This window comes from Triticum dicoccoides, chromosome 1B (genome assembly GCF_002162155.2).
Source record: "Triticum dicoccoides isolate Atlit2015 ecotype Zavitan chromosome 1B, WEW_v2.0, whole genome shotgun sequence".
Lineage (NCBI taxonomy): Eukaryota > Viridiplantae > Streptophyta > Magnoliopsida > Poales > Poaceae > Triticum > Triticum dicoccoides.
This window is the reverse complement of record NC_041381.1, coordinates 487657892-487670296: the sequence shown is the minus strand read 5'-3', so window position 1 is coordinate 487670296 and position 12405 is coordinate 487657892.

Sequence of the window (12405 nt, the reverse complement as noted above, 5' to 3'; positions counted from 1 at the left end):
TCTATAAATACCCAAATATTCCCCGTAGACCAGAGGGCATACCAAAAATACTATTATGCCACCACAAGTTTCTGTTCTCGTGAGATCCCATCTTGGGGCCTTTTCCAGCACTCCGTCAGAGGGGGATTCGATCATGGAGGGCCTCTACACCAACCTTGCCGCCCTTCCGATTATGTGTGAGTAGTTTACCAGAGACCTACGGGTCCATAGCTAGTAGCTATACGACTTCTTCTCTCTCCTTGACCTTCAATACAATGTTCTCCTTGATGTTCTTGGAGATCTATTCGATGTAATCTTATTTTGCGATGCATTTATTGAGATCTGATGAATTGTGGATTTATGATCAGACATCTCCTCTGAACTCTTTTATGCATGATTAAGATAGCTTTGTATTTCTCTCCGATCTATTGATTTGGTTTGGCCGACTAGATCAATTTTTCTTGCAATGGGAGAGGTGCTTTGTAATGGGTTCAATCTTGCGGTGCTTAATCCCAGTGACAGAAGGGGACATGCCACGTATTTGTATTGTTTCCATTAAGGATATAACAGTGGGGTTTATTTCATATTGATTGTTTATCCCTCTACATCATGTCGTATTTCTTAAGGCATTACTCCATTCTTCTTAACTTAATATACTAGATGCATGCTGGATAGCGGACGATGTGTGGAGTAATAGTAGTATATAAAGGCAGGAGTCGGTCTACTTGTCACCGACATGATGCCTATATTTGATCAATGCCTTAGATATTGTCATAACTTTGTGCCTTTTTATCAATTTCTCAACAGTAGTTTGTTTACTCACCGTATGTGTTCTTTCAAGAGATAAGCCTCTAGTGAAAACTATGCCCCCGGGTCTACTCTCATCATATTATCTTTAGATCTATAAAACCAAAAAATACAAAAAATACCTTTCTGCAATTTATTGACCTTTACGTTATTTTGCACTTCTATTTATCTTTTATACCTATCTCTATCAGATCTCAACCTTGCCATTTACTGTGAAGGGATTGGCAACCCCTTTTATCGCGTTGGGTGCAAGTATTTGCTTATTTGTGTAGGTTTAACTATTGGAGACTTGTGTGTTCCTCCTACTGGATTGATACCTTGGTTCTTAACTGATGGAAATACTTATCTCTACTTTGCTGCATCACCCTTTCCTCGTCAAGGGAAAAACCAACGCAAGCTCAAGAAGTAGCTGGAAGAATTTCTGGCGACGTTGCCGGGGAGGATCTACATCAAGCCTACCAAGTATCTATCATAAACTCTCACCTCTTGCACTTACATTATTTGCCATTTGCCTCTCATTTTCCTCTCCCCCACTTCTAAAACATTTTCAGAAAAACATAAAAGTATTTGCCTTTTTATCCGCCTTCTTTCCGTTTGTATTTTCGTTTGCTTTTTGTTTGCTTATGTGCTAGATTGCTTGCTTTAAACCTATTATCATGAATGATTCAAGTATGGCAGAAACAGACGATAGGAGAACTCCTAAAATTGGATGTTCTACTACTCTGGCTGCTAAAATTTTTGTTATGGGACAAGGGAATATTATAGAAAAAAAACATACCGAAATTCTTTAATTGCATTGGAACTTGTACTTGTGATGATGTTGCTATAATTAAAAGACTTAAACTTACGCGTAAGCTATTTTAGCACTTGTTCTTAAACTTGAAAAAATGTTTATTTGTACTCATCCTACTTTGCAAATATTGTTTTATGAGTTGCCCGTTATAAAAGATCTTAGAGGTACCAAAGTAGCTACCCTTGTCCTTATGAATGAGTTTGATTATATAGTGCGGGAAGCTAGAGAGATCTTGGATGTTTATGGTATGAACCGTGAAAACCGGTATTAGATGAGATCCTTTACAATAGTGATTTTTTATGAAGGCATTTGCTTGGCAATGAGTGCATCTTTGATGAGAATCTTAAAAAGGAGATCCCTGTTTTGGATATGATCCAACAAGTTTTCAATGATGTTAATCAACGATATTCTTGGATTGTAGCCGGTAATCAAAGGGGATGTGAAGATCGACAACTTGATAATGATAAAATTTCTATGTATCATGTGTTTCATGTTATATTTGAGAAATTTCCTAACAAAAATACACCTTATGTATTGAATACCAAAGATGACAATACCTAGATCTAGGCATTATGCCTAGCTAAGGGCATAAAACAATAGAACTTGTTGGGAGGCAACCCAATTTTATTTTATGTTTTTTTTGCTTTTTTTCAATAAATATGCAATTATACTTCTATTATGATTGTGTTTTAATGTTTTAATTAGTGTTTGAGCCAAGTAAGACCTTTGGGATGATTTGGGTGATAGTTGATTTGATTTTGCTGAAAAACAGAAACTTTTGCGCTCAGTTATGGAATTTTAGAAATAAACAGAAACATGCTTTTGATCTGATTTTTTTACAGAAGATTGGTATACAAATTTTCTACGATGTCCTATTTTTTCATAATTTTTGGAGTTATAGAAGTTTGGTTGAAGTCCAGATTACTACAGGCTGTTCTATTTTGACAAATTCTATTTTCATTGTGTTGTTTGCTTGTTTTGATGAATCTATGAGTAGTATTAGGGGTTATGAATCATGGAGAAGTTAAAATACAGTAGATATAACACCAATATAAAATTATAATGAGTTTACAATAGTACCTAAAAGTGGTTCTTTGCTTTGTTTCACTAACGGATCTCACGAGTTTTCCGTTGAGTTTTGTTTTGTGAAGTTTTCAAGTTTTGGGTGAAGTTTCGATGGACTATGGAATAAGGAGTAGAGAGATCCTAATCTTGGGGATGCCCAAGACACCCCAAGGTAAAGGACAACCAAGCATCTAAGCTTGGGGATACCCTAGATGTCATCCCCTCTTTTGTCTTCAATACATCCATAAAATTACTTGAGGCTATATTTTTATTCACCACATGATATGTCTTTTTCTTGGAGCATCTTGTATTATATGGTTCTTTGCTTTTTAGTTTGCCACAATCACACCTTTTGAGAGGGACACACATTAATCGTGAATTTATTAGAATACCCTATGTGCTTCATTTATATCTTTTGAGCTAGGTAGTTGCTCTAGTGCTTCACTTATATCTTTTTAGAGCACGACGGTGATTTTATTTTGAAGAAATTAGTGAACTCTCATACTTCACTTATATTATTTTGAGAGTCTTAAAAATATTATGGCAATTTTCTTAGGTTATGAATTTAGTCCTGATATGATGGGTACTCAAGAGGGATACAATAAAAACTTTCATGAAGATCATTGAATATATGAGAAGTTTGATTCCTTGCATTTGTTTTGAGATATAAAGATGGTGATATTAGAGTCATGCTCCCGAGTAATTGTGGATTAGTAAGAATATTTGTGTTAAGGTTTGTATTCCCGAATCATTCACGTATGGTTTCTTGTTATGCGATGAAGTTGGAGCATGATTTATTTTTGATTGTCTTACTTCTGAGTGGCGGTCGGGGACGAGCGATGGTATTTTCCTACCAATCTATCCCCCTAGGAGCATGCGTATTAGTACTTTATTTTGACGGATAACAAACTTTTGCAATAAGTATGTGAGTTCTTTATTACTAACGTTGAGTCCATGGATTATACACACTCTCACCCTTGCATCATTGCTAGCCTCTTCGGTACCGTGCATTTTCTCATCTTGAGAGTTGGAGCAAACTTAGCCGGTGCATCCAAACCCCGTGATATGATACGCTCTTTCGCACATAAGCCACCTTATATATTCCTCAAAAAAGCCACCATACCTACCTATTATGGCATTCCCAAAGCCATTCCAAGGTATATTGTCGTGCAACTTCCACCATTCCATTTTACTGTGACACATACCATCATTGCCATATTGCTTTGCATGATCATATAGTTGACATAGTATTTGTGGCTTGGCCACCGTTCATATTTTTTATACATGTCACGCTAGATCATTGCACATTCCGGTACACCGCCAGAGGCATTCATATAGAGTCATATTTTTTTCTAGTATCGAGTTGTAATTCTTGAGTTGTAACTAAGTAAAAGTGTGATGATCATCACTATTAGAGCATTGTCCTATCTGAGTAAAGGATGATGATGACTCCCCCACAAGTCGGGATGAGACTCCAGACTTAAAAAAAGACCAAAGAGCCCAAAAAACCAAAAAAGAAGAAAAATGAAAAAAATGAGAGAAAAGAGAGAAGGGGCAATGCTACTATCCTTTTACACACTTGTGCTTCAAATAGCACCATGTTCTTCATAATAAAGAGTCTCCTATTTTGTCACTTTCATATATTACTAGTGGGAATTTTTCATTATAGAACTTGGCTTATATATTCCAATGATGGGATTCCTCAAATTTCCCTAGGTCTTCGTGAGCAAGCGAGTTGCATCCACACCCACTTAGTTTTCTTTTTGAGATTTCATACACTTATAGCTCTAGTGCATCTGTTGCATGGCAATCCCTACTCCTTCCATTGACATCAATTTATGGGCATTTACATAGCCCATTGATTAGCCTCATCGGTGTGAAACTTTCTCCTTTTTTTTCTTCTCCACACAACTTCTACCATCATATCCTATTCCACATATAGTGCTATATCCATGGCTCACGCTCATGTTGTGTGTGAAAGTTGAAAAATCTTAACAACGTTAAAAGTATGAACCAATTGCTTGGCTTGTCATTGGGGTTGTGCATGAAAAATAATTTATGTTATGAAGATAGAGCATGACAAGCTTATATGATTTTGTAGGGATAACTTTCTTTAGCCATGATATTTTGAGAAGACATGATTGTTGTATTAGTATGCTTGAAGTATTTCTGTTTTTATGTCAATATTAAACTTTTGTTTTGAGTCTTATGGATCTGCATTTTCATGCCCCAATAAGAAAGATTACATGATAAACATGTTAGGTAGCATTCCACATCAAAAATTCTGTTTTTATCATTTCCCTACTCAAGGACGAGCATGAATTAAACTTGGGGATGCTTGATACGTCTCCAACACATCTATAATTTTTGATTGTTCCATGCTATTATATTACCATCTTGGATGTTTTATATGCATTATTGTAGGATCAAAATTATATCTACAGGGGGGTGATTGGGCTACTTGACCAAATAAAAATCTAGCCTTTTACCAATTTTAGTTTTGGGCAGATTTTAACTATTAGCACAAGTCAAGCAATCAACCTACACATGCAATTCTATGAGTATAGCAGCGGAAAGTAAAACATTGCATATGAAGGTAAAGGGGAGGGTTTCGAGAAGGCAAACGCAATGGAGACACAGAAACTTTTGGCACAATTCCGATAGGTGGTGCTATCGTACGTCCAAGTTGATGGAGACATTAACCCACGACGGGTAACGGCTGCCCTAGTCAATGAAGGGCTCCATGATACGTCTCCTTCGTGTCTATAATTTTTGATTGTTCCATGCCAATATTATTCAACTTTCATATACTTTTGGCAACTTTTTATACTATTTTCGGGACTAACTTATTGATCCAGTGCCTAGTGCCAGTTCCTATCTGTTGCATGTTTTTTATTTCGCAGAAACCCCATATCAAACGGAGTCCAAATGGAATAAAAATGGACATAGATTTTTTTGGAATATTTATGATTTTTGGGAAGAAAAATCAACGCGAGACGATGCTCGAGGGGCCCATGAGCCAGGGGGCGCGCCCAGGGGGGCATGCGCGCCCCAGACCCTCGTGGCCACCCCATAAGGCGGTTGTTGCCCTTCTTTCGCCCCAAGAAAGCTAATTTCCAGATAGAAATCGTGTCCAAAGGACAACCCAATCGGAGTTACGGATCTCCGGGAATATAAAAAACGGTGAAAGGGTAGAATCAGGAACGCAGAAACAGAGAGAGACAGATAGACACGTCCAATCTCGGAGGGGCTCTCACCCCTCCCACGCCATGGAGACCATGGACCAGAGGGTAAACCCTTCTCCCATTTAGGGAGAAGTTCAAGGAAGAACAAGAAGAAGGGGAAATCTGTCCCCCTCACTTCTGGTGGCGCCGGAACGCCGCCGGGGGCCATCATCATCACCGCGATCTACACCAACACCGTTGTCATCTTCACCAACATCTCCATCACCTTCCCCCCTATATATTCAGCGGTCCACTCCCCTGCAACCTGTTGTACCCTCTACTTGAACATGGTGCTTTATGCTTCATATTATTATCCCATGATGTGTTGCCATCCTATGATGTCTGAGTAGATTTTCGTTGTCCTATCGGTGATCGATGAATTGCTATGATTGGTTTAATTTTCTTGTGGTTATGTTGCTGTCCTATTGTGCCCTCCGTGTCACGCAAGCATGAGGGATTCCCGCTGTAGGGTGTTGCAATACGTTCATGATTCACTTATAGTGGGTTGCTTGAGTGACAGAAGCATAAACCCGAGTAAGGGGGTTGTGGCGTATGGGATAAAGGGGACTTGATACATTAATGCTATGGTTGGGTTTTACCTTAATGATCTTTAGTAGTTGCGGATGCTTGCTAGAGTTCCAATCATAAGTGCATATGATCCAAGAAGAGAAAGTATGTTAGCTTATGCCTCTCCCACATAAAACTTGCTATCGGTCTAGTAAAGTAGTCAATTGCTTAGGGACAATTTCACAACTCCTACCACCACTTTTCCACACTCGCTATTTTTACTTTATTGCTTCTTTATCTAAACAGCCCCTACTTTTTATTTACACGCTCTTTATTATCTTGCAATTCTATCCAACAACACCTACAAAGTACTTCTAGTTTCATACTTGTTCTAGGTAAAACGAACGTCAAGCGTGCGTAGAGTTGTATCGGTGGTCGATAGAACTTGAGGGAATATTTGTTCTACCTTTAGCTCCTCGTTGGGTTCAACACTCTTACTTATCGAAAGAGGCTACAATTGATCCCCTATACTTGTGGGTTATCACTCCACCCACGAAGGGTCCACGAATAAGCAACCTTGTCTATACCACCATGGACATCGCCCACGAAGGACTTGTTGTCGGTGTCAAAACCGGCGGATCTCGGGTAGGGGGTCCCGAACTGTGCGTCTAAGACTAATGGTAACATGAGGTTGGGGACACAATGTTTACCCAGGTTTGGGCCCTCTCGATGGAAGTAATACCCTACTTCCTTCTTGATTGATCTTGATGATATGAGTGTTACAAGAGTTGATCTACCACGAGATCAGAGAGGCTAAACCCTAGAAGCTAGCCTATGGTATGATTGTTATTGTGGCCTACGGACTAAACCCTCCGGTTTATATAGAAACCGGAGGGGAGTAGGGTTACACAGAGTCGGTTTACAGAGGAGGAGATCTACATCCGAATCACCAAGCTTGCCTTCCACGCCAAGGAGAGTCCCATCTGGACACGGGATGGAGTCTTCTGTCTTGTATCTTCATAATCCAACAGTCCGGCCAAAGTACTTAGTCCGGCTGTCCGGATACCCCCTTATCCAGGACTCCCTCAATAGCCCCCAAACCAGGCTTCAATGACGAAGAGTTCGGCGCGCAGATTGTCTTCGACATTGCAAGGCGGGTTCTTCTCCAAATCCGGTGCACCCGCCGTAGCGAATAGTGTCCGGCCTCCCAGTAAGGTTGTACTCCTCGGCTTTCGTGCTTCAATAATGGCCACCTCCACGTGTCGATCGAAGACGAGGGGCCGAGGCATTTTTGCATTTGCCACCCTAATCCCGTAGGTGAGCCGTCTATTTGAGGAGACGGGGATCTTCAGATCCAAATTACACCATCTTCCCCCAAGCAAGCATTCCGTAGAGCGCGCCCAAAAGAGGCCATCCCATCATGACCGGTCGCCGCAGCCCTGCTCGCCGCTCCCCCAGCTTGAAGCCAGGGAATTGGGAAAAGTGTTCCATCCCTCACAGCCGCCTAATAGAGCTGGAGACCAAAGGGTTCCTTCCGCCCGCATACATGGTCCTCGTCCGATCCGTACTAGCCACCTATAATGCCGGGGAGCAAGCGGAGAGATTCCCTAACCCATCTTGGGGGGAGCGGGTACGCCTTGTCCCATATGTGCTAGAGGCGTCGGGTTTCCAATCCACCCATTCTTCCGCGGGCTCCTGGAGTTCTACGGTCTCCAGTTGCATAATCTTACCCCCGCCTCCATACTACACATTGCGGGCTACGTTGCCCTCTGTGAGCTGTTCCTGGGTTGCGAAGCTCATTTCGAGCTATGGAAGAGGTTATTTTTCCTCGTCCCTCGCAACCAAGAGGGATCTATATATCAAGTGGGCGGAGCCGAAATATGGCGCATCACCCAGACCGGATACCTGTCCGGTACTCCCAAGAAGGCGTCCGAAGACTGGCTCTTGGAGTGGTTTTATGTTGATGACGTTCCCCTTCTGGACCCAGTCCGGATGGGCCTTCCTGAGTTTACCAATACTCCGATGAAGAAACGCCAAAGCTGGCGCCCTCGGAGCCTCCAGGAGGAAGAAAACATGGAAGTCTTCTATCTTATGAGTCGGATACAAACCCTGGCCAAATCAGGATTGACAATAACCGAAGTTATGTCAATATGCATAATAAGGGGAGTGCAGCCACTTCAATATAGGGGAAAACCCATGTGGCACTTCAATGGAGAAGACGATGCCTGCCGCTGCGGTCGCAAAGGTTTGGACTCCACCACATCTTTGGCAAGGATACTATCTGAATTGTACAAAGGAGAAGAAGAGGAGTTCCTACGCATTAAACTGCGGGATGGATTTTCCATGTACAACCCTCGAAGCTGGGTAAGTTGTCATTTTTTACTCGACTCTATTCGTTCTTTCCTTCTTTTCCACAATTATTTACCTTGCTGTTTCAAAACAGGAACTAAGGAAGGCCGTGAAAGATTTCAACATCCCCTCACCGCAGCCCGAGGATCCCGGCCGGGCTCTCGACCCCGGACTTGAAGAAGATCCGGACATATCCGTGGAATTCGTCGACGGGACTTTCTATCAGGCAAGCAGTGGCGACTCTTTAGCGGCCATCATCGCGGATTATCCCGGACTGCTTCCCGTGTCGCATGTAAGTAATGTCGGGGTTCCAACTTCCAAAAGGATTCCTTCATTTTGCCGTACCTTATGATCACACGCTGTGTTATTTTAGAAACGGCGGTCGGGATGCCGTGGAGAACCCGCGGGGGCCTCTCAGCAAAAGGCGCCTAGATAAGGTAGGCTTAAAAGGAAGGCGGTTAGGAGCAGTATGCAGGCGCAGAGGTATTCATTGAACTTGCCCCGTGGTCTATTTGGTCTATTTGTCGAGGCATGACGGCTTTAATTATGTCCTGTCAGGAAACGCCGGACTATGTCTGAGGACCCTACCGGCCACGCCTCCAGCAGCCGAATTCCTGGACCGGATTCACAGGCGGAGGCTGATGTGGGGACATTGCCAAACTGTCCTCCTGTGGAGGATACGGATATGCTTTCCGCCACAAATTCAGAAGTGGAGAGCGCCATGAATCACCAGCGCCGACGGGCCGTACTCCGTGGTGGTATTTTTTCTGAAGAGGCGTTCAATGCCTTCAATTTCGGACACGCCTATATCCGCGCTGCTCAAGATGGACTTGCCAGAGCAACAGACCAGTATCTGAGGGATATACGGGTAAGAGAATTTAATAAGTATGTGTAGTAGTAGTCCCTGAGACTTGAAACAGTTGGCACAACTGATTTAAGGATCATTAAATGCATAGGTTCTTGTAGAGAAGAATGCCCAGTTGTCTCAAGAGCTGGAGGAGTGTAAGGCCCAAATGACGGCTAATGTAGCCAAACAAGAGGGATCCAAAAAGATTTCTTCTGGTAATAATTTCCTTCTACCAGTTTGTGTGTTCGGCATGGTTTATAAATCTGATGAAATATTCGGCAGACAATCCCGGAGGAAATCCGGAGACTGTGGGAGATAATGAGCTGCATCTGCGAAGTCAGCTGAAGGCGGGCGAACGCATGCTGACGCAGTCTATTCAGGAGAAGAATAAGCTGCAAGATGCTAATCTCCAACTGAGCGTCGAATTGAAAGATGTTCGGGCTCAGCTTGCGGACTCCGTGAAGGAGAACTGGAGGCTTCGACGCGGCATTTATAGTAAGTGCTTGAATGAACTGTGGTATAGTTCGGCAAGGAGGCGTATTGACAGAGTTATGTCTGCAGGTATGTTGATGGGACGCCCTGAAGAGGAGATGCCCGGTTCCGCAGGCGATATGCTGCAAGAGCTTTCACAACAGTACGAACGAGCTCGGCAGGTGATGCAGGGTATTGCCGAGGCCTTGTGGCTGTCCGCTTCCCTGCCAGGAGGCATGAGCGAACTTGTAGAGATGATCAAAGGAGCATAGCGGCGCTTCCGATTATGGAAGGTATCAGCTTGCCGGCAAGGTGCGAGAGAAGCTTGGGCCATGGTGAAGACATGATACACCAAGGTTGACCCGAATCATATGGCCGAAGTTGGACCGGCTGGGCCATATGGACAAGAGATACCCGTTAGTTTGGTGTATGATCAAGTAGCGTTAGCTGCAAAGTATTCCCAGCAAGATTGTAAGCTAGACAGCCTGTTGGATGGTATAGAGGAAGAGTACAGCTAGACTATATAATTATGTAATTTGAATGGGCACATGTACTCCCTAGCCAGATTGAAAATCATTTGTCATGGCAGACCTTTTCGCTTCAGCCCCCGGATCCGACAGTCCGGGGTGTATCCGAATACCCACACAGTTATGAAAAACCGGGGTATGCGTGGAAACCAGGCATAGGGGTCATTAGTGCTTGAACAGACAAGTATCCAACTAGTTATGTTATATTACATGGATAGTAAGAAACATCTTCCAGAGAGAATAGTTCCATTAGGTGTTCCTTTCTCTGGGTACGCATGCATCGATGTGCATGTCAAAACTGCAAATGGAAGCGCAGGAAACAAAACATCTGGGTGTTTTCGTTGTTATGGACTAGAACATCTTTTGTTCAGCGACCGAATATTCCCTTAGGAATGCTAGCTTTCGGCTTCACCCAATCTGAGGTACACATCCGGCTCAACCGGCAGTAACAATCGCAGAGGTGCTCCCCTTATGCCCTAGCCAAATTAATGGGAACGTAGGGCATAAATACAAGAGCCAGGTGAGGGAGTCCTGGATTAGGGAGTATCCGGATAGCCGGACTATATGCATCGTCCAGACTATCGAAGCGTGAAGATACAAGACTCAAGACTTTGGCCCATGTCCGGATGGGACTCTCCTTTGCGTGGAAGACAAGCTTGGCGATCCGGATATTATATTTCCTTCCTTGTAACCGACTCCATGTAAACCCTAGCCCTCTCTGGTGTCTATATAAACCGGAGAGGATGGTCCTTAGAAGGATGATCACAATTACAATCATACCATCATAGGATAGCCCTTAGTGTTTAGCCTCTATGATCTCGTGGTAGATCTACTCTTGTACTACTCATATCTTCAATATTAATCAAGCAGGAAGTAGGGTTTTACCTCCATCGAGAGGGCCCGAACCTGGGTAAACATTGTGTCCCTTGCTTCCTGTTACCATCAGCCTAAGACGCACAGATCCGGACCCCCTACACGAGATCCACCGGTTTTGACACCGACATTGGTGCTTTCATTGAGAGTTCCTCTGTGTCGTCGCTTTGAGGCTTGATGGCGTGTTCAATCACCAACAACACGGTCCAGGGTGAGACTTTTCTCCCCGGACAGATCTTTGTGTTCGGCAGCTTCGCACTGCAGGCCAATTCGCTTGGCCATCTGGAGCAGATCAATAGCTATGCTCCTGGCCACCAGATCAGGTTCGGAAACTTGAACTACACGGCGGATATTCGCGGAGACTTGATCTTCGACAGATTCGGCCCTGCACCAGGAGCGCCGGACAGTCACGACGAGAACGGCCTAGACCTGCTGTTGGACAATGCTCGGAACATCATCCCTGCAATAGCCCGGGATCTAAATCCGGAACAGGTTGCGTTGCCCAAGGACGAAGGGGTAGATCCCGCCCCGCAGGCCGCATACTCATCAGCATTGGAGCCGAACACAGGTCTCACCTATGTGGAGGCCTGTAAACCCGGACCCCCGGACTCGTATCTAGTGGTTGGTTCCGGTCCGCACACTCTTGAGCCAGCCGAGCCAGGTTGGGCTCCAGTAATGGAGTTTACCACTACGGACATCTTTAAGCACTTGCCCTTTGGCGACATGCTGAACTCATTAAAGTCTCTCTCTTTGTCAGGAGGCTCTAGGCCGAACTATGTCCGGCTTGAGTGGAAAGCAGGCGACGAATAAATTCGCTGCCCACCCACCACCCACTTCATTGCTATGATCGATGATTTAACCGACGTGCTTGAATTCGACTTCGAAGACATCGACGGTATGGACGACGATGCTGGAGACGTACAGGAGCCACCGCTCACAGGGCGGTGGACAGCCACCTCTTCA